The sequence below is a fragment of the Crocodylus siamensis genome, chromosome 1 (genome assembly GCF_052110815.1).
Source record: "Crocodylus siamensis isolate JL-2025a chromosome 1, ASM5211081v1, whole genome shotgun sequence".
Taxonomy (NCBI): Eukaryota; Metazoa; Chordata; order Crocodylia; family Crocodylidae; genus Crocodylus; species Crocodylus siamensis.
The window spans coordinates 208,622,463-208,642,760 of record NC_143395.1 but is presented as its reverse complement, the minus strand read 5'-3'; the positions used below and the strand labels follow the sequence as shown (position 1 = coordinate 208,642,760).

Sequence of the window (20,298 nt, the reverse complement as noted above, 5' to 3'; positions counted from 1 at the left end):
CCACCTGTAGAGTGAGGTGGTCTTTGAGGTAACTGGGGCCTAATTCAGCGAGAGCTTTGAAGAGTGGGGCCTTTATCTTGAACTGGATTCTATACCTAGTGAGAAGCCAGTGTCCTGATTTGAGGTATTAGAGCAATGTGCCCCTGTCTGCCAGTGTTGCTGAACAAGCAGGCTGCCAATTTCTGTACCATTTGGTTCTTTTTCATGGTTTGCTTATTCATTCCCAAGTGTAGTGTTTTGCAGCTATCCAGCCTTGCTGTATTACAGTTTATTATCTTCATGTTTATTAAATTCCTCAGGCTTGCAATGGGAAATATAGTTAAGTGGTAAATGGAGGGAAAGGTCATTTGGTTTCACTACAGCACATGAGAAGCACCCTTGTATTTTCTGTTTCAAAGCTATCTTTTAGTTCCTTAAAAAAACCCTCCTCAGTGAGTCATGATAGCAATTTCTGAGTCTCCTAGGGTGCAGAGAGAAGTGATTACATGAGGTATGGGGATAAAGGTGTTACAAAATGTAGCATCTTCTGTAACTTGTATCTGTGGAGCTCCCAGCCTGTCCCTGTTTTCAGAATGGGAGGGGGGACAGGGAGCAGAGGAAGTTCAGTCTGGGAGTTTTTTTTCAGGCCCCCCCTGCCCCCCCAGAGGGTGGCGTGGGTGTTTGCAGCCCCCCGCCCGGTGGGAGGGCTTCAGTTCACCCACCCCACCTTTCAGTACCTGCTGGGGAGCCCCAAGAATGAGCTCCCTCTGCTGCCTTTCCCTTCCCATTCTGAAAGCAGAGAGCTCTGGCTGTTCCTTTGGGACCCTGCTGTAGGCTCCCAGACCACAGCTAGATTCCCCTCCCCCCTGGAACTAATAGTGATCTCTTTGGTCTGGAGTAAGTGTAACTCAGAATGCTTTGCAAAAATCATCTTGAGTTACAGCTGGGAAGTGCATTTCTGTCTACACCCTTGAAGTCATAGGGCACTGGGGCAGGGGTTGGCAACTTTTGCCTTCGTGAGCCAGAGCTTGCAACCCTGCTGTAGGCCACAAATCTCTGCCCTCCAGAGAGGTCAAGTCATCTGCATTTACCTTCTCTGCAGATACTGGCCTCTGTGCAGTGAGGGTAAGTGCAAGCACAAGAGAGCAGCTGGGAGGCCTTTGGAGGAGGGTACTGCAAAGAGGACAGTGGCTTGGCACAACTGGGCCTGGCCAGACTTTTCTGGGCCAGATCTAGTTTCTTCAAGGGCTCCGTCAAGTCCACGGGTTATAGGTTTCTGACCGCTGCCAGGGGTAAGAATTCAGCCAGAGGTGAAAAGAGACTATGCTTTTCATTTTGGGTGTGAGGAACTGCTTTTACAGACTTGTACATTTTAGGCCTGTGTTCTGTGTACATCACTTATGAATTAATTTGTTACTACTTGTCCCTAGATTTTTGCCTGTTTAATTTAATATTTTTAGGGTTCCCTTTTAAAGTTCTTCAAGTCCTTGTCTCTGTGGGTACTGCTCTTGGACAACATGCTTTCTGTACTATGAGATAAGAATCTTTTGGCCAGAAGATGCTGCCCTGCACCTGCTTCCCCCTTCTTAAGCCCCAACCCAAAAGAACCAGTCAGAGCCATTATGACTGTTGCTCAGCTGCCCTTCCCAGCTGTGAGATGGTGCTTGCTGGTGCCCTGTTTAGCTACGTAGTAATTTAAGGCTTCTACCCAATTGGCAGAATCTCCTTAGTTCTTTAGGTTTTTTTTTTTTTTTTTTTAAATTAAGAATTTAAAAAAAAACAACAACCCTTGTTTTTTTGTTGCATCAGTAGATATCTACAACTGAGCAAAACTAATCTTTTTCTATAGCTTGGTGACAAAATCAAATTCCTTGGGCTTTAAAGCTTGTGTGTTGTGTGATAGACTCTGTCCTCTTTTTGGGTATGTACATAGTTGGGGTGTCTTTGGTCTGCAATAACTGCCTTGCCAAGAAAAGAGGCTTGGTGTACCAGTTGCTTTTCATAACTGTGTCAGTGTTAGCGGTACTTAACTAAATCTTTCTTTCCTGGGACAGTTCATTAAGGGAACATCAAGTTACATAGGATCCTGCTCACTTGAAGAGATTGTCTTCCTAGAAGAACGTGTTCATAGAATTTATCCCTAACATCTACTGGAGAGGTCACTGAGTCTAGACGCCAGCTATTCCAATAAACTACAAAAAGAAATTAAGTCCAGAGAGGTTCATAAAATGTTCACTTTAACCTGCACTTCTGCACACCACAATCCAGAATACAGCCCCAGCATCCTAGAACAAAATAAAAACTTTCAGTACAAAGGACCAGAGCTTCAAAATGACGTTGTGCCATAGAAAAAGAGCAAGAAAAACCAGGGGCACTGCAGCTGATATGTGCCCTTGCAATAGCAGGGAATTTATGAATAAGATGTATCCTGAAGTCCCCAACCACAGGACAGAGGCAGACAAAAAGCTTCATTACTCTCTGCCAGTGTGGTCACCTGGGGGAAAATTCCTTTCTGACTAGTAGTGGTTGGTTTAATCCTGAGACTGGGAGCAAGATCCACCAGCCTGGCATCAAAGATAGGAGTACCCCTGTACCATGCCCAATAGTCAGTCACCAACTTCAGAGCAAAACAAAAAGGAAACCAAAACCAGTTGGTGATAATGGAAGCTAAGTTACACATTGAGGAGGGGAAGAAGTCTTTCCTGGCCCTTACTGGCAATCAGTGGAAGCCCTGCAGAATGGGATGAAATCTGGTTTATTAGTCACTGGAATAACTCATCACTGTGGTTTTATAGTGTCAACTGTCATAGTGCCATTGATTTGGCTAACACTTTGGTTAACTCCATATCTCTTAAAGTATAAATAGTCACTTTCAAATGTACACACATTAAATTTCAATTACATTTGTGCTCGATAATTAGCCATGTTAGAGTACTGATTTATGCCCTCAATAGCATCTGTCAAGTCATCTGATGCTTGCGAAGCATTGGATACTCTTCTGTTCAACAAGACTTAAAGGATATTTATACATGTTCTCCAGGAGTTGGGGGGGAGGGGAGGGTGCTCTAATTAGAGTGGCTCCAAGAACTGCTCTGATTTAAAGTACCTGGAATATCATGTGTATCAGCATCCACGTGCTGAAAAATGGTGGCAGGGGCACTTTAACTAAAGCTCATCGAACAAACTACTATTTTTCAGCATGAGGATGCTGGAGTTTGGTAATTGCCATTCTCTAGCACACCCGATTAATCCAGTCTGCTCCAATGAACTGTAATTAGAGCATATCAGAGCAGCCTCACTCCATTTGTATAGGTTCCCAAAGCACTCAACTATTTTGTTTTGGAGAATTATTTTGTAGATGAACACAAGCAGTGTACATGTAGAATCTTTGTTTATTTTACTCTGTTGTAATTATGTAATTCTTATATAGTGACTACTCTGAACTTTTATGGTAAGAAATTGTACATTAAGCATTTATCTGTATGTAGCAGGGAGCTTGGGGCTCCTGCTGCTTTAAGGGAAGACAAGCTGCAGGTGAGGCAGAAGGCAATCAAATGAACTACATGACCCAAAAAGCGCTGGGCTTACAATGTACAAGCCAAGGGCTTGAGGAAAGCTACATGCATGATTAGAGGATAAGAGAGCAGGCCTTATGAGGAGAGGCTGAGAGCCATGGGACTCTTCAGCGTGGAGAAGTGAAGGCTCAGGGGTGACTTGGTGGCAGCCCATAAGTATATAAGGGGTGGGAACTAGGAGAATGTCTGTTCACCAGGGCACCCCAAAGGATGACAAGGTCTAATGGTCATGAACTCCTGGAAGACTGTTTTAGGTTGGACATAAGGAAAAACTTCTTTACTGTTTGAGTCCCCAGAGCCTGGAATAGACTCCCCCAAGAAGTGGTGTAAGCACCTACTTTGCACACCTTTAAGAAACACTTGGATGCCTGTTTTGCTGGAATCATTTGACTGTAGCTGACCTCCTGCCCCTTGGGCAGGGGGCTGGACTTGAAGATCTCACAAGGTCCCCTTCTGCCCTAATGTCTATGAAAGAAGAGCTCCTGAGCAGAAGGGCTGCGGCAAGGTTCATGACTAACACCTGAGCTGGTGTAAGCAAGGCCAGTTGTATAAGGATTGAGACTATAGGAATGGTGGAGATCTCAGCTGGCCCAGGAGTGGGTCTAGGGCCAGTAGGATAGGTGCCAAGGCTAGGAGCAGGGCCACAGCCATAGCCCAGGGGGGCTAAGAACCAGGGTCTAGGATCCACAGCCTGTGAAGGATGGAGTCTGTTTGAGGTAATGAAGCCTGAGCCCAGAATGGGCTGATAATGCAGGCCTAAGCCCAAGAGGGGTAGAGATTGTTTCAGGTACAGACATGGGTGACTGGTGCTTCCTGGGGGGGTGGGGTGTCCCCCAGCAGCTACTTGCTGACCCAGGGGTGTGGGGGCATCCCCCAGCTACCAATCACTGAGTCAGCGGTGAAACCAGACATGTGCTTCCTGCGGCACACATGATTTTGCGGCTGGAGCTTCCAGGAGGTGCCCGTGCACCCTCTGAGATTGGCCATGCACCTCCTATGTGTAGCCAATGGGTACAGAGGCCCAAGCCCCAGAGGAGCCAGGATTGTTAAAGGCACTGGGTCCAGAAGTCCCAATAATGGTGGAGACTTCCCTGTTTAGAGGTCCATATAGATTGAGGTTGACACTGGGGCTATAAAACCCATGGAATACTATGTGTATGTACGTACAAAAATTCTAAGCACAAACTGTATGGATTCAGACTCATTATATCAGACCTGAGTTGTTATACAATGTAACAGGGGCCCACTCCAGCGGTGGTCGTGACACCTCAGGAGATGTTCTCAGCCCTTGTCACTTCCTTTCTTTGGGCAATCTCCCCTTCAACTGGCCAGCCATGCCTTGATGTAATTAGTTTAGGGAAAAAGGGAGCCTTCCCCAGGACTCCCCAAGTAAGATCTCATCCTCATGAGCATAGGTATCAATGCCTATTGCCTTAATTTATTTATAATCTCATTCCTTACTCTGTCTTTACTGTGTCTTGATATAGTATGCAAAATACGTCTCGGGAAAAGTTGATAATTGCTAACTGCCCTTAATTAGTAATACATGGATAATTAGTAATTCTTACCAATCCTTTTAGAGTGATGAATTAACTGGATTTTACTGTGTAAATAGGGTGCAGCCAGCTCAGTTAATATATTGGGACTCAGTGTTGAGGAGATGAGCAGAAGGAACCTGATTCAGAAAGGACTATCATATTATCTAGCCTAAGACCTATCTTGGCAAAGTCATAAGACTTGCCTCAAGGACCCTGAGTTATGACAAGCCTACCATCAAGACCTTAACAACTTCCATCCCTCCATCAAATTTGCTCTGCAATACTCCACTGAGAGAATTCATTTCTTGTACACCATTGTGATATGGTGGCTCTATCACCAACATACACTATATTGGTCAGGAAACCAGCTGACCTCTCAGCTACCTCCACACTAACAGCGGTCATCCTAAATATATCTCTAGATCAATTATCTACAGCCAAGTTCTACAGTACAGCCATATCTGTTCTGATCCCAATGACACTATAAGGGTCTGGTATAGGTAAATACACTTACAATATAATCTTAAAAGTGTAGCCATTCAGATCAAGAAATCCAGACTCAGATCACCCTCTGACCTACTATAATATCAACCCCAAGACAAGGATGACAAAGTTCCTCTGGTTGTTGCCTACAGGCCCCAGCTTGAGCACCTTGGACACATCATCAAGGGCATACAACTTGCCCTTCTCCCCACCACTCCGGAAAATGATAACCTCTCCAAGGCAGTCCCCCAGCCTCAAACATAATCTCTCTACCAACAGACCGCCGAACTCCTAGTCTCACTGAGACACCAGACCTTGCTCTGGAGCCATCTGTCAGCTGTGCCTACACCATCACTGGACTAAATAATAGGGATGATAACATCTGAGGTTCATTCGCCTGCTTCTCTATAAACACCATACACATTATCATGATGCCTTTCTGCTGTCTACATCCCCATGTGAAAGAATTAATTGCATCAATTCCAGAAAGACACACAGGTCTGCAGCAGAATGTTTAACTCCCCTGATTAGTCTATTGCTGACCTCAGAATAGCTGTTCTTAAATAACAGAACTTTAAAAACTAAATTAAAATCTTTGATTCATTTTTGACCCTTGGTTCAGAGCCACTGCTCTTAATTATGGCACTACTGGGCCAGACTGCCTATGACTCGGGTATATTACAGGCACTAACTGGATATTATTGACCTTTGGGCAAGAACTAAGTTTGAACTAGTGAAATATTTGGACAACAGAAAGTGTCTGTGGTATAGCCACTAGTGAGAAGAACTGAAGAAAAAATAAATGACATTGTGGAGATCAGTAATAGAAATCGGATAACTATAAGAGTTCATATCAAGAACTTATGCTATTAACTGGGGGCACATAATTTAGAAGTAGGCTGTGGATGACCGTAAGCTGTTAATGTGACACAGCTGTAAAAATGAATATGATTCTAGCATTTATTAGGCAGGGTATTTGTAGTAAAACCAAGGAAGTGTTCATTTTTACAAGGCATGGGTAAAACCTCATTTTAATACTGTATGCAGTCTGGTCACCTGTGTTAAAAAAGATTAATTAAAAATTAAAGCGGTACAGAGAATGGTTACTGGGTTTATTAAAGTAATGAATAATCTTTTTTTATGAGAAGAAATGTAAAAAGAGAATCTTTTTGGCCTAGGAAAACAAAGGTTTAAAGGTGACATGACGACTACTGATAAATATATTAAAGGTTTTAAGATAATGGAGGGGGAGGGGAGAACTTTTAAAATAAAGGCATATGATCAAAGGAGTTTAACAGTGGACACAAACAAATTTAGATAGGAAATTACCGGGTTCTTAACTATCAGAAAAGTGAAGTTCTGGGATGATTTTCCAAAGGTGGCAGTGGGTTTGTACAGAACCTGACTTGTCTCAAGATGGAGTATGATAAGGTCTGAGAGAGATTATGGGACAGAACACAGATGTTTCAGGAGTTGGAAGTTTAAAAGCTTGTGATATGAGGCCCTAGGTATTTGATTTATTGGTATCCTCAGGAGGAAGTTGAAAGGAATCTCAATCACAGTTGTCTATGAAATCTATTGTATGGAAGGGGAGTTGTACCATCTGCAGTTCTCTAAACTGGCTAGAAGCTTGATGCTGAAGTCTAATGATGCCATTGTACGGAGACACCCAGATTCAAACCTGGTGACAGTAAATAAATCTTCATATACTACCTTTGTTCTTGTGTGTTCCTTTTTGTTAAGCATGGTATGATGAGCAAGAGGAGAAAAGAGAGACACAAAAAGAGGAGAGAGAAAAAAGAAGAAATAGAAAAAAGGGGAGAGAAAAAATAGAAAAGAGGGGGGCAGAAAAAGAAGAAATAGGAAAAAGAAGGAAAAAAAAGCAAAAAAAGAGAAGACATAGAAAAAAGAGGAGAGAGAAAGAAACTAAAAAGAGAGGGTGTGCCCTTTGCCACCTACATCTCCCACTGCTGCTCTCTGTGGCTTAGGCCTGCTGGTCCAGGGTCGTGTCTGGTGGAGGAAGGCAGTGGCATTGCAGCAGCAGCTGCCAGAGCCAGGGCGCTCAGGCCTCCCTGACGGTCCCAGAGCAGGAGGAGCCTGGGCCCAGGGTTGGGAGGGAGGCCCTGTCCCACCCTGGTGGGGGCAGCACTAGGGTGCTGAGAGCTGGGGCCAGGTGCTTAAGGTAGGGTCTGGGTGCTACAGGGAAAAGCAGGTGTTGTGGGAGGCACTGTGGCAGGCTGGCCCCTTGGGAAGGTGACAGCCAGAGGAGGGCAGAGGCCAGGCAGGAAGCAGGGCCTGCTTTGGGCCCCAGCAGACCTGGGCTGTGGTGGGCGGGGGTGCCCAGTAGCACCTGAGATGGTCTGGGCAGGTCTGTAGGGATGGCCCACAGACACCCCACCCTTGAGGGGATGCTGGGCTCTGGGTGCTCCTATCTCTGGGCTCAGCCTCTCCATGCACCAGGCACAGTGCAAGCAGGGCAGAGCCACCCCTGATGCAAGGACCTGGCTGCAGGAGCCTCCTGGACTCTGGGAACAGCCACCACAGGCAGTGCTCAGAGCCAAGCTGGCCAGGAGCCTGCAGTGTAGCAGCCCTATGCAGTGCTTGCCCTGACCCAGCTACTGGAGGGAAGCTGCAGGTGAGTAGGCAGGGCAGGGCAGCCAAGGTGGCTGTTCCTGGGGCCTGGGGGGCTCCTGTGCCTAAGCCCTTGCATTTGGGCTAACTCCACCCCACTTATGCTGTGCCAGGCATGCAGGGAGTTGAAGCCTGGAGCTGGGAGCTCCCCAAGCTAGGAGTTCTGCCCTGGCCAGGCAGCGTCCCTGCACAGTCATGGTGGCTGTGGCCTGTCCCTGTGGAGCTGCGTGGGTTGGGCTGGGCCCTACCTCGTGTGCTGCTGGGTGGCTCTGCCCACTGCAGCCTGAGCTTGCCCTGGGGCATCCTCACTTCCTGCCCAGTCTCCACCTTCTTCTGGCTGCTGCCTTCCCAAAGGGCCTGGCCAGCCTGCCCACAGCACCTCTCTCCATGTCTGCTTCTCCTTGCAGCACCTGAACCCTGTTATGAGTGCCTGGTGCCTGGCACACTGGTGCTGCCCCCACCTGGAAGCTTGGTGCTTGCTGACCCACTGGAAGCCTCCAGCGGAGCAGCCCTGTGCAGCGCCTGCCTGGGCCCCAGCCCTGCAGCTCCCCTCCAGGGGCCAGGCTGGGGACAGAGGGTGGGGCAGCAGAACACAGACTGTGTCCCTACCTGTGTTCTCCTGACTCTGCCCCCGATGCTTGCCACAGCTCTGGGACATGTGGCTGCTTCAGACAGCCTGGAGCAGCAACTTTAAAAAAAAAAAAAGTTTTTTTTTAAAAACAATTTTCTCACACCTCAGGCTCCAGGAGCAGCAAGAGATATGCGGGTACAAGCCCGCTGTGCCCCTGCTCCCCTAAAGCCCACCCAGCGACCACTAGCAGCCGCGGAGCGCCCCGCCAGTCCCCAGCACAGCTAGAGGTAAGCGGGGCCTGTGGTGAGAGGGGGTTAACGCCAGACAGCTGTGAAGAGGAAGCTGAGTGGAGCCGAGGAGGGTCTCGCCCTGTCTTGGCTCCTACTTAGCCCGCCCCCCCAGGGAGCCATGTGACCAGAGCCTCGTGAACACGATGCACAAACTGGCATGCTTGTCTGCCTGGTGTGCGAGTTAGCATGGAGTTTGCACGGGGGGGACAGCAGGAGGGCCTGAGGCCCTGCCAGTGTGCCCTAGGGAAGGCAGTCCCAGCTGTAGCTGGCCTACCAGCAGCACCATGCGGATGGGCATATGCCACACCCCGAGGGTCTCCTTGGAGTCTGTGGCCTCCCCCTCTAGTGCCTCAGAGGCCTCCACCCAGATGGAGCCCATGGTTCCAAGCTCTATGCAGATGGAGCCTCTGGCTCTTGACTGTGGGGGCTGCCTGACACTTTCAGGCTCTGGGGTCCGGGAGCATGGCTACCTCCCCTTGTGATGTCTGCTCCCTTTCGGGGTCTCTGGCACACCAGCTAGAGGAACTCCAGGCCAGCTCAGAGACTGCATGCCATCAGGGATGGTGAGCAGGAGATAGACTCCTACTGCCAGGCCCTTCATACCCTGGAGGCAGAGGGCAGACCAAGGTCACCTTCCAGGACAAGGGAGTACTTGGGGACCTCCCATTCTGTTCATCCAGGGGCTTGGACCAAGGTGGCCCAAGGCCTGCCGCATCAAGGTTCCCACTCCACTGGAGCTTTGCAGCAGGTATGAACCTCTTGCAGCCCCAGCAGAGCCTGCTAAGCTGCCAGCTCCTGCAGGCAACACAGGCTCAACTGCAGCTACTGCCTCTGCTCTCCCCATGACAAAATACGAAGTCCTTGTTATGGGAGAGTCCATCCTGAGGGAGGCTGAGGGGGCAATCTGCCACCCCGACCCCTTAGCCTGGGAAGTCTTCCAGGGACCCCGTATCTGAGACATTGTGGAGAAGATCCCTGGGCTCCGCTGGCTCACTGACCACTACCCTGTGCTCCCTATCCATGTGGGCATCAATGACACTGCTTGGAGCAATCCCAGCCAGGTCATGAAGTGCTACAGGGATTTGGGAGCAGGGCTTAAGGGGTTGGGGGTGCGGGTGGTGTTCTCTTCAATCCTCCCAGTCTCAGGCTACAGGGTGTGCAGGGAGAGAAGGACCGAGGTAGCGAACCAAAGACTGCGGCAGTGGTGTCATTGGGAAGGCTTCGGCTTCCATGACTACAGTCTGCTCTTTGGTGAGAGAGGCATTGAGCTGCTGGGAAGGGACGGCCTCCACCTCTCTCCCCTGGGGAGGAGGCTCTTCTCAGCCAGACTGGCTGACCTGCTTCACTGGGCTTTAAACTAAGCCCGCCAGGGGATGGGGGCACTACCGCAACTGCTGGCCCACCAAGCAACCCTTGCAAAGCCAGCAGGCCGAGGCGCTCTAGGGAGCCCACCCCTGCCCCAGCCCTGGAATGCTCTGTGGGCAAGGCAGGGGCCCCCAAAGGGACACTTGCCTACCTGTACACAAATGCCAGGAGCTTGGGGAATAAACAGGAGGAATTTGTCCTCCTGCTTAACATAGATAAATACGATGTCATGGGGATAACGGAGACGTGGTGGGACTCCACCCATGCCTGGGCTACAGGTATAGACAGCTATACCTTGTACAGTAAAGATCATGTGGGCAAAAGGGTGGGGGTGTAGCTCTCTATGTCAAGGAAAGCTACCTGTCCCTGCAAGCTAGCATTGGTGCCCAGGGTGGACAACTGGAGATGCTCTGGGTTGAAAATCCATGGGGAACATGGCACAGGGGACACAATGGTGGGAGTCTATTACAGACCTCCTACCCAGGATCAAGAGCTTGACCAGGAGTTCACCAGGGAGTTGGCTGAGGCCGCACACTCCCAGTCCATGGCTGTCATGGGAGACTACACCTCGTAGGAAGAGCACTTGGCCAAATCTGAACGGTCACAAAGTTTTCTCACATGCGTGCATGACCTCTGTCTGATGCAAGAAGTTTACTGGCCTGACAGAGGTAAAGCACTGCTTGACCTGGTGCTAGCAACAGGGGATGACCTTATCAGTGACCTAATATTAGAAGGGAAGCTGGGTGACGGTGACCACAAGCCGATCACCTTCACCATCCACCATAAAGCTGGAAAGTCATTCAGAAGTCATACAGAAATCCTCAACTTCAGGAAAGGTGACTTTGACAAGGTCAGGAGACTTGTCAGTGAGGCCCTAAAGAGCCTCAGTCCAAATGGGAGGGGAGTTCAGGTTGAGTGGTTGCTCCTCAAGGGAGCGATCCTCGATGCACAAGCAACGTCTATCCCATCTTGGAGGAAAAGCAGCAAGAGGACACAGCAGACCTCTTGGCTCTTCAGGGAACTGGCGGACCTCCTGCAGCTAAAAAGAAAGGGCTACAAAGGATGGAGGACAGGATCCACCTCCAAGGAGGAATATTCTGCACTGGTCCAGACCTGCGGAGACCAAACCAGGAAAGCCAAGGCTGCGACTGAACTTCAACTGGCTACAAGTATCAAGGACAATAAAAAGTCCTTTTTTAGATATGTGGGGAGCTGGAGGAAAAGCAAGGGCAACATTGGACCCCTGCTAAACTAGATGGGATAACTGACAACTGATGCCCAGGAAAGAGCCAACTTGCTAAATGGGTACTTTGCATCAGTTTTTTACCAGTCACAAGAGATGCCCCTACCCATTATGGGATGGGAAGGTCTGGGTGAGGAAGGAAAAACCTGCAGCATGCTTTTAGGCTCGGCAGTGCTACGCTGGCTAGCGCTTTGGAGAAAAGGGACTTGGGGGTCATGATTGACTACAAGATGAACACGAGCCTTCAATGCAATACTGCGGCTACTAAAGTGACCAAAACACTGGCTTGCATCCATAGATGCTTCCTGTTGTACTCGGCCTTGGTGAGGCTGCAGCTGGAGTACTGCATCCAGTTTCGGGCTCCACAATTCAAAAACGATGTGGAGAAGCTTGAGAGAGTCCAGGGGAGAGCCATGTGCATGATAAGAGTTCAGGAAAACAGACCTTATTATGAGAGGCTGAGAGCCACGGGACTCTTCAGCCTGGAAAAGCGCAGGCTCAGGGGTGATCTGGTGGCCGCCTATAAGTTTATAAGGGGTGCTCACCAGGATCTGGGGGAACATCTGCTCACCAGAACGCTCCAAGGGATGACAAGATTGAATGGTCACAAACTCCTCCATGACTGTTTCAGGCTGGATATAAGGAAGAACTTCTTTACTGTCTGAGCCCCCCAAGGTTTGGAATAGACTGCTGCCGGAGGTTGTTCAAGCACCTTCTTTGAACACCTTCAAGAGACACTTGGATGTTTAACTTGCTGGGATCCCATTACCCCTGCTGACTTCCTGCCCCTGGGCTAGGGGGTAGACTCAAATATTTTCTGAGGTCCCTTCCAGCCCTAATGTCTATGAAATCTATGAAACCTCCTGGTGTGCCAGGGAAAATGTCTCCATGTGCCACTAATTGGCATGCATACTGGGGGTTGCCTATCCCTGCTCTATATTAATTGGAAGGATTAAAGAATGAATGGCAGCAACCACCACCAGCATTGATTCCATGTTTGTATTAGAAGTGCACTGATATATTGGTTGCATATTGGATTGGCACTGATAACAGGAAAATTAACATTATTGGCAATTGGATTTTTTTGGCCCATAATGTCACCGAGAAATGCTATGTGCATGTATGCAGCTGCAGCATACATACAGCCAGGAGTGCAGCCTGGAGAGAAGTGCTCTGCTGGTAAGTCTGGGGAGTGGAAGGGGTGTGGGAAAGAGAAGAGACATGGTGGGGGCGTGGATCGAGGCTCCCATGGTGAGGGAAGGTGTGGGGGAGGGGCAGGCACTGCCCAGCCGGGGCAGTGAATGTAATCCTGGGGCAGGGCATGGGACAGAGCTGTGGGTGGATTGTCCGAGGGGGGTGAGGGAGGATGGCTCTCTGCCACTGCCCACAATCCCAGAGAAGGCATGGGGGGCATGTGTCCCCTCTGATTTTTGTGAGGGGTGCTGTGGGCCTGGGGCCAGGGGTTGCACCAGCCTCTTCCTGGCAGAGGGGCTGGGCCAGGGCTATGCTTGGGGTGGGTGGGGGCAGGGCAGATTCAGCTGTATGGGGGTGGCTTTGGGGGGCTATGGGGAGTTTTGGGGTTGCCATGGGTCCCCAAGACCCCTCTAGCACCGCCCCTGCTCAGGGCACTTGCTCTGCTGCCTTTCCTTAAGGAGCCCTGTGCTGGATGTGTATCCCCTGCCTGCCCTACAGTGCGGGGTGGGGGCTCCCAAGGGAAAGGCACAGAGCGAGTGCCCTGAGCAGGGGTGGTGTTAGGGGGAATTTGGGGGGCTATGACCACTCCAAAATTCCCTGTAGCCCCTCCCATAGCCATTCCTCCCATCGCCACCCCTGCCCACCCTGGGCGCAGCTCTGGCCTAACGCCCCTGCTGGGAAGAGCCTGTTACAGGCCCTGGCCCTGAGCCTGCAGCGGGCAGTCAATCCTCACCCCATGCACAAATCTGGGGGGCGGGGGCCACATGCCCCCCATGCCTCCCCCAGGGGTGTGCACAGTGGCGGGGAGCTAATCCCCCACACCCCGTACCCTCTGGATGGGCTGCTTGTGGCTCTGCCCTGCATCCTGCCGCAGGGTCTCATTCACTGCCTTGGCTGGGCTGCCCCTGCTGCACTCCCTCACCGTAGGGGCCTTGATCTGGCCCCCTCAATGCCCCTTCCCTTCTGTCCCCCACCACAGACTTGATGGCAGGGTGCCTGCCTCCATGCTGCCAGTCTGCATTCCTATAAATTGGCTATCTGATTGGTATCAGCCAATATGGCTGGTTAATAATTGGCTATTGGTGTTGGCCAAGACCATCTTTATTGGTGCACCTCTAGGTTGTATGACACCAGCTCTACTGGACAGGATATGTCATAAAGATGCTTGACATCTGGCTCCCAAAATGGGTCCTAAACTCCCAACTCATTAATTGTCACCACTCTAGAGGTGGGCAAAAGAAGAGATTCAAGGACACCTTGAAAGCTATTCTGAAGGAATGTGATATTAACAGCAATACTGTAGCTGGGAGGCTCAAGCACTGAATCATCCCCAATGGCTCTTTGAAGTATGACCATATATCAATTGTATTGAGCAAACTTGCCTCACTACAGAGGCAAATAGATGAGACACAGCTGTGACCCGATGTCACCAGGATCTACTCCTTCCTTCGAGAACTACAGGTATGTGTACATCTGCAGTGAAACATGTAGATCTTGGATCAGCCTCCTCAGTCATCTGCAGTCTCACTGACAACTTCCCTATTTATTAGAAGACTGTCTTCCTTGTATTGAGAGACTGCTGATGACAACAACTATTATCCTTCTCAGAGGAGAGACATACCCTGATAAATGCAGCAAGTTCTGCATATTGAGCTGATTTCGTACTGTACTGCAAGGTTTTTAGCACTTAAGTTTTCTTCATCGTTTCTACTTTTAATCTTCCTTTTCTCTGTCCTTGTACAGAATGGTTACTGCCAGCTGTATACCAGGCTTTGTTATCAATTTATACTTTATCTGTATGCATGTCTTTGAATATTTTTAGGGACCACTGGAAATCACACCAGAAGTGTACTGCACAGTGGCTCCTTTAATCTTGCAGTTTCCCCTGCATGCCCCCTTACCACTAATTGGTGGAGGGGCCCCATTGGCCCTGTTGCTTGCCCCTGATCAGCGGGGAGGTGAAACCATGGTTATAAATATGCTGTGATTTTTGCCTCCTGTTGATGATTGGCAGAGGGGCCCCAGCAGCCCCACCACTTGCTGCTGACTGGATTGGAGGCAAAAACCACAGCATATTTGAAACTGGTTTTTGCCTTCCCGCTGATCGGTGCAAGCTGTGGTGTTGACTGGGTTCCTCCACCAATCGGGCAGAGGTGAGTGCAGGGGAAACAGCAAAATTAAAGGAAGCTGCTGTGTAATGCATGGCTGGTGTGAATTCTAGTGGCTCATAAATATTGGACTAGCCAATTGCCCAACAAGAATGACGGGGATTGGAGGGTGCTGGGATGGAGTGCCACAACCTAACACCCCATGCTGCTGCTGTTCTGCTTCTTGAAGGAAGCAGGGTGGGGGAGCCAAGGCCAGCGCTCTGGTCCCGGCTTCTCCAACCCTTGTCTGGACCTCAGGGAGCAGGGTGCTGGCCTTGGCTCCCCTGCCCTCTATCCAGTCCTTGGCACAGCTTCGGAACCATGGCTCCACACTGGGAGCACGCTGATTGGCTCTTTCCATCACATTTAGTATGTTTATTTGACTTATATTTAGTACACAAAACTAAAATACCCCCATGTTAATTTTTTGTCCCAATAGCCAGAAGTATTTGAACTGAAATATTTGATTAGGAAAAAAATTAAATACAGCACACTTAATATGGTTTAAATGTTATATTCAAACAGATTCAGGCTTTATGTGGAAGGAAATTATTTTTATTGGAATACTTGTAAAAATGTAAAGACAATACACAATAGCATGTACTTCACTTACATTGTTTGTTTAAATTTAAGAAAAAAAACCTGAGGCACTGAAAACTGTTGACACTTATTTTAGCTTACCCAGAGAACTGCATGATATGATGCCATGCTTTAGTTTTGATTTAACTTGCACAGCCAATTAGGTGAATTCATAATTTGACTTTTGGATTGGATTATTATGTGAGTGTATTTACCTTCCTGTTTACGTATGTACTCTCTCTCACATACTTCCTAGGGATAATCGCCTGAAAAACATTAATTACGACTTTGAAACTTCCAAGCTTGCTTAATATTGTATTGGCATCCATTCATTATTACTAATGAATTTTATGAAACAATTTTTAGAAATGGAAAATTTCCCATGGAAAAATAAAGCACCGGAAAACTTTCCGGAGAATTCCAGCTGACTTCCTGCCCTTTGGTCCCTTCCAGTCCTAATGTCTATGAAATCTCTGACAAGCCGTGGACTGAAACAACTTGGCTTTAGTCCGCCACAGGCCAGGTGGCTTTGGCAACATGTTAGAGGTGGAGGACTTCCTTTGTATCTGTGCTGGGGCCATGCAGTTGGGATCTGTACCTGCACTGTTACTTCTCCCAGCCCCCGTCCACCACCTGGGGTGCAAGCACAACTTCCAGCTAGTGGGGAGCTGTGCTGTGGCTGGGCAGCTCCAAATTGCATACATGCTATTTCCACTTCTCTTGGTTCCCTCCAGCTTCTGCTTCCTGGCTGTGGCACAAGTACAGCTGGCCCCACTGCAGGGGGAGGGGTGGGCAGGGAGAAGCGATGGTGACGTGGGTGGAACTGCTTGCTGTCTGGTCCGGTTGTGGGCATAGGTAAAGCACTTCAGCTCTGTGGGGTAGAGCCAGTGACTCTGCAGGCTGGATTTATCCCATGCCAAATGTTGCTAAACTCTGCGCTATACAGTTTTCCAGAAGTGGTCTCTCCATTTCTATATACAGAAGTAAGATCACTTCTCTAATGCTGCTCAGTACTACTGTGGTTATGCATCCAGCGGTTATATTAATCTTTTTTTTTTGTCATGTCATTGCAGTGCAAGATCATGTTGAGCTGTTTATCCATTTGTCAGTCACTGCTTTCCAGATTGAAGCCCCCTAGTCTGTAGGTCTGGCCTGCGTTTTTTTGTTCCTAGATGTCTGAGCTTGTATTCAGCTGTGCTGAGGCACTCTGTGTGAATGTACCCTCTTTTTTCTGCATCTGAAAATCAGTAGGTTGTTCTACTTATTTCAGATAACAATGAAACCTAAAGATATAAATTTCGTTAGCTCATCAAAAAGCTTGAGAGCTGAGTTGATAAGTATCAGTGCATACATATCCTCCTGGGGTGAGAATTTTTGGGATCATATGGATTCCTGCTGGCACCCTGTATGTCATGGCCTTTTGAGAGGAGGATCATTTACACATAACCATTCTTTGAGCTTGGCTGGAAGGGAATGACTGGAACCACTGCAGTGTGGCCTTGGAAACTTGAGGGATGGGTCTTGTGTCCATGATAGTAAAAGGGCCCTCTTTTAATGCCAATAGAGGCGTCTCTGCCCTTTGCCTCTGTATGAACCCTGATTGTGAGGCATTCAGGGTGTCAGCTGGTGGTATATTTTATTGGAGTGTAGTGCTTAGTGCCTTGTTCTGGAGTGTTACAGGAAACAGGACAATAGCTGGAGGGATCCTCAGAGTCAGTTGCTGACATCTGGGGCTCCCTGAGAAATTGCCTTGTCTTCTACTGACATCTACATCTGCCTGGAGCAACAGTATCATCAGGTGGAACAGTTCCTGGGTATGGGAAGCAGCACCTTCCAGTGGAGCTCCTGCAGATAGTGAGGTGTTGCATGCTGTGTGTGTGGTGAATGCATATTATTTATTATTAGCGTTACAACCTGCTCTATCCAAAGACCTAAAGGCCTAAAGTTGTTTACAGTAAACAACCAACAGAGAGGATTCCCCAGACAATACCCCAGAACCCAAGAGGTACAACTCCTCCATTCCCCCAACCACCTGCTCAAACCTCCACACAGGAAAACCCTCCTGACAATCTCAACTATACCTTCCAAACAACACTCACATGCAGTTATAACATTGTTATTCTTTTGTGGTCTAGGGTCTGGGCTCCTTGTTTTCTTCAGGAAATTCTGTAGGCATGCTTCTCTGAAGGAAGCATTGACTGTTTCCATTAGTGCAGGCTCTGATGTTCTTTGGTAACCTTTACCAGTTAGGAAGGGCATGAAACCATTTAATAGTTTATGGCTCTTATATTTTTTTTTCAAGTTTTCTTGAGACTTAGGATGTGCCATGTGGCCAAATGTGAAGAGGAGTAGTGTCGAGGTGATGATATTGTCTGGTCAGTTTATTTTCTCTATCGGTATCTTAACTATTCTCTTGGTATTATCGATGAAATGTGCTGGCAGCCCTTCAGAGCCGTTGATGCTGCTTTCCAGACCGTTTGGCTGGATCTATATCGAGTACCTCTGCTGGCTATGTTTCTACCACACTGATTGTGGAGGAGAAGGGCCATGCCACCTCTCAGCTGCCATGAGAGTTTACTACTAGAGGGACTCAGAACCCAAGTGGCATTGGTGTTCTGCCTCTTTACTTCATTTCATAGTTCACCTGTCAATTTCGGTGATTTCTGAGGGTAGCGTTTTTGTGGAGTGAGAGTCAACAGCACTGTACCACCAGAGTGTATTCTTGTAGTATATTAATAAATACCATGACCACTGGGTGGTCGAACATATTGGGTGATTCATTGTCTTAAGGATTTTAGGTGTCTTTAAGGGTAGATCATCTTTAGTTACTCAGGGACCTGGTACAAAGTAGAGAGTTTGTTTTCTGCTACATAAAGTAGTCACCCAGCCAGGGGAGTGATGTATTATTGATATCTCCAATATGCAATGGCTGGCTGAAGGCAGGCTCTAGCTAGAGACGTAAAATTTTTGGAAATTTTGAAGCCGTGGGGAAAAAGTATTTCCCCCTGTGTTTTGGGAAAAAACAGAAATATTGGGAAAAATTGAAATATGTGCAATACTTATTTTCTTAGCCCCATTTACAGATCTAAATTCACTTGCTACTTTAAGAACAAAATGTATTATGTATAACTTGGTTTGCTCGTAAAATTATCACGTTTGGTGTATTTATTAAAAGTATAGTTTATTCAGACAATAGCTACACATGTACTAATTGAATTTACTTTCAAATGTTTTTAATTTCTGTTGCAAAGGGAGCTACAGGCTGCTGAACTCTAAGGAACCCAGCATCTCTTAGTTCAGGAGTAGGCAACCCCTGGCACAGGTGCCAGAGTGTGGCACTCAAAGGCATTTTGCTTGGCACACGTGCCTCTGAGTGAATGGCAGGAAGGGGGCCCTGGCTACATGGCAACAGCAAGGAATGGGCCCCTCGTGGCTCCCCTGTCATCCACCCTGGCACACCAACATCTTACAAGTTGAAGTTGTGGATGTTTTCAGCACTCTGCCCAAAAATGTTGCTGACCCCTGTTAGTTTTTGCCAGTTTATGAGAAGCAGGCAAAAATTAAAGTTGAAAATAGAAAAAACCATCTTCATGGACTTCTGAAAACTGAAGGTTTGCCCAGATTGAGACCAGCTTCTCTACTCTTTCACATGCTAGTTTATTTCTTGATTCAGTGTGAGTATTTCCAAGCATAGACCAGTTTCTTTCATACGCTGCAGAAGATGGAGGAATCTGAAGCAGGCAAGAAGCAAGAGGAGTCAGAGGCTGTATCATGCAAAGGCCTTGCCACCATGTTGTAGGAGGATACGCTTGGCAGAGTCCCAGACTGCATTCCTGGACCAAATACCTGAAGATGTTCTGTATTCTGCAACATTTGAAAATACCTTTTCAACATCACATCCTAGTGTGTTGCTTGTTTTGTAATCCAGTTAAATGCAGTAGCAGTGCTATCATTCATCACTAACATTTCTGCCCTTGAATCCTGGATCCAAGAGATTTGCAGCAGCATGAACTGATTGGCAACAATGTTCTTCCCGTCTGTTAATAAAGGCTTTCACTTTTCTTTCTTGTGTACTTGTAAGCGGAGATGCACTTAAAATCAACCGTTTTTGAAAATCTACGTGGGCCATTTGATAAGGAACGTCTGAAAAAAGTACACTGTCTGTTTCTGATGCAGTGACTGCTGAAGAAACTGGCTTTAGAATCTTCAGGGAGTTCTGCAGCTGAGCCCAGAAGACATCCTCATCAGGTACAGTGTTTGTTACACTTCTGGGTACTTTAAGATCCTCAGTCATTACTGTTTCTTGAGGAGCTTCTTTGTTTTTTAGTTGTCTTTCAAAAGAGATCACCACTCCACCCCATCAAGTTTTACTACAGAGTTTGAGTGTCACAATTCTATTCTTTGCATTCTTTTCTTCTTGCTTTTTCTTAAAGACTGCAGCTACAATATGAGTAGATTTTACATGTTTGATAAGTTATTTTGCTCTTCTATAGATCTTTTGCAGAGTGTCCAACTTCATGATGTCTTTAAGAAGCAATTTTAGCCCATGGGGTGCACATCCTATTGCAGTAATATGTGGGTATTTATCCATTATGATCCCCCATATTGCTTTCATGTTACTTGTATTGTCAGTCAGTAAAGCAAATATTTTACCCTTCCAAATCTTCTGTAGGACTTCACATATTTTACTACTGATATATTCT

General features: G+C 47.8%; 1 protein-coding gene across 1 annotated transcript in view; it reads left to right on the top strand.

Annotated features, from left to right (window-relative positions):
• The window catches only part of TTBK1 (tau tubulin kinase 1), a 366,739-nt gene that overhangs the window by 8,282 nt on the left and 338,159 nt on the right, over nucleotides 1–20,298 (top strand). The window contains exon 2 of the mRNA XM_090053924.1: nucleotides 8,946–9,064. The gene's annotated coding sequence lies outside the window, so the exon portion shown is untranslated. The remainder of the gene's footprint in view (nucleotides 1–8,945; nucleotides 9,065–20,298) is intronic.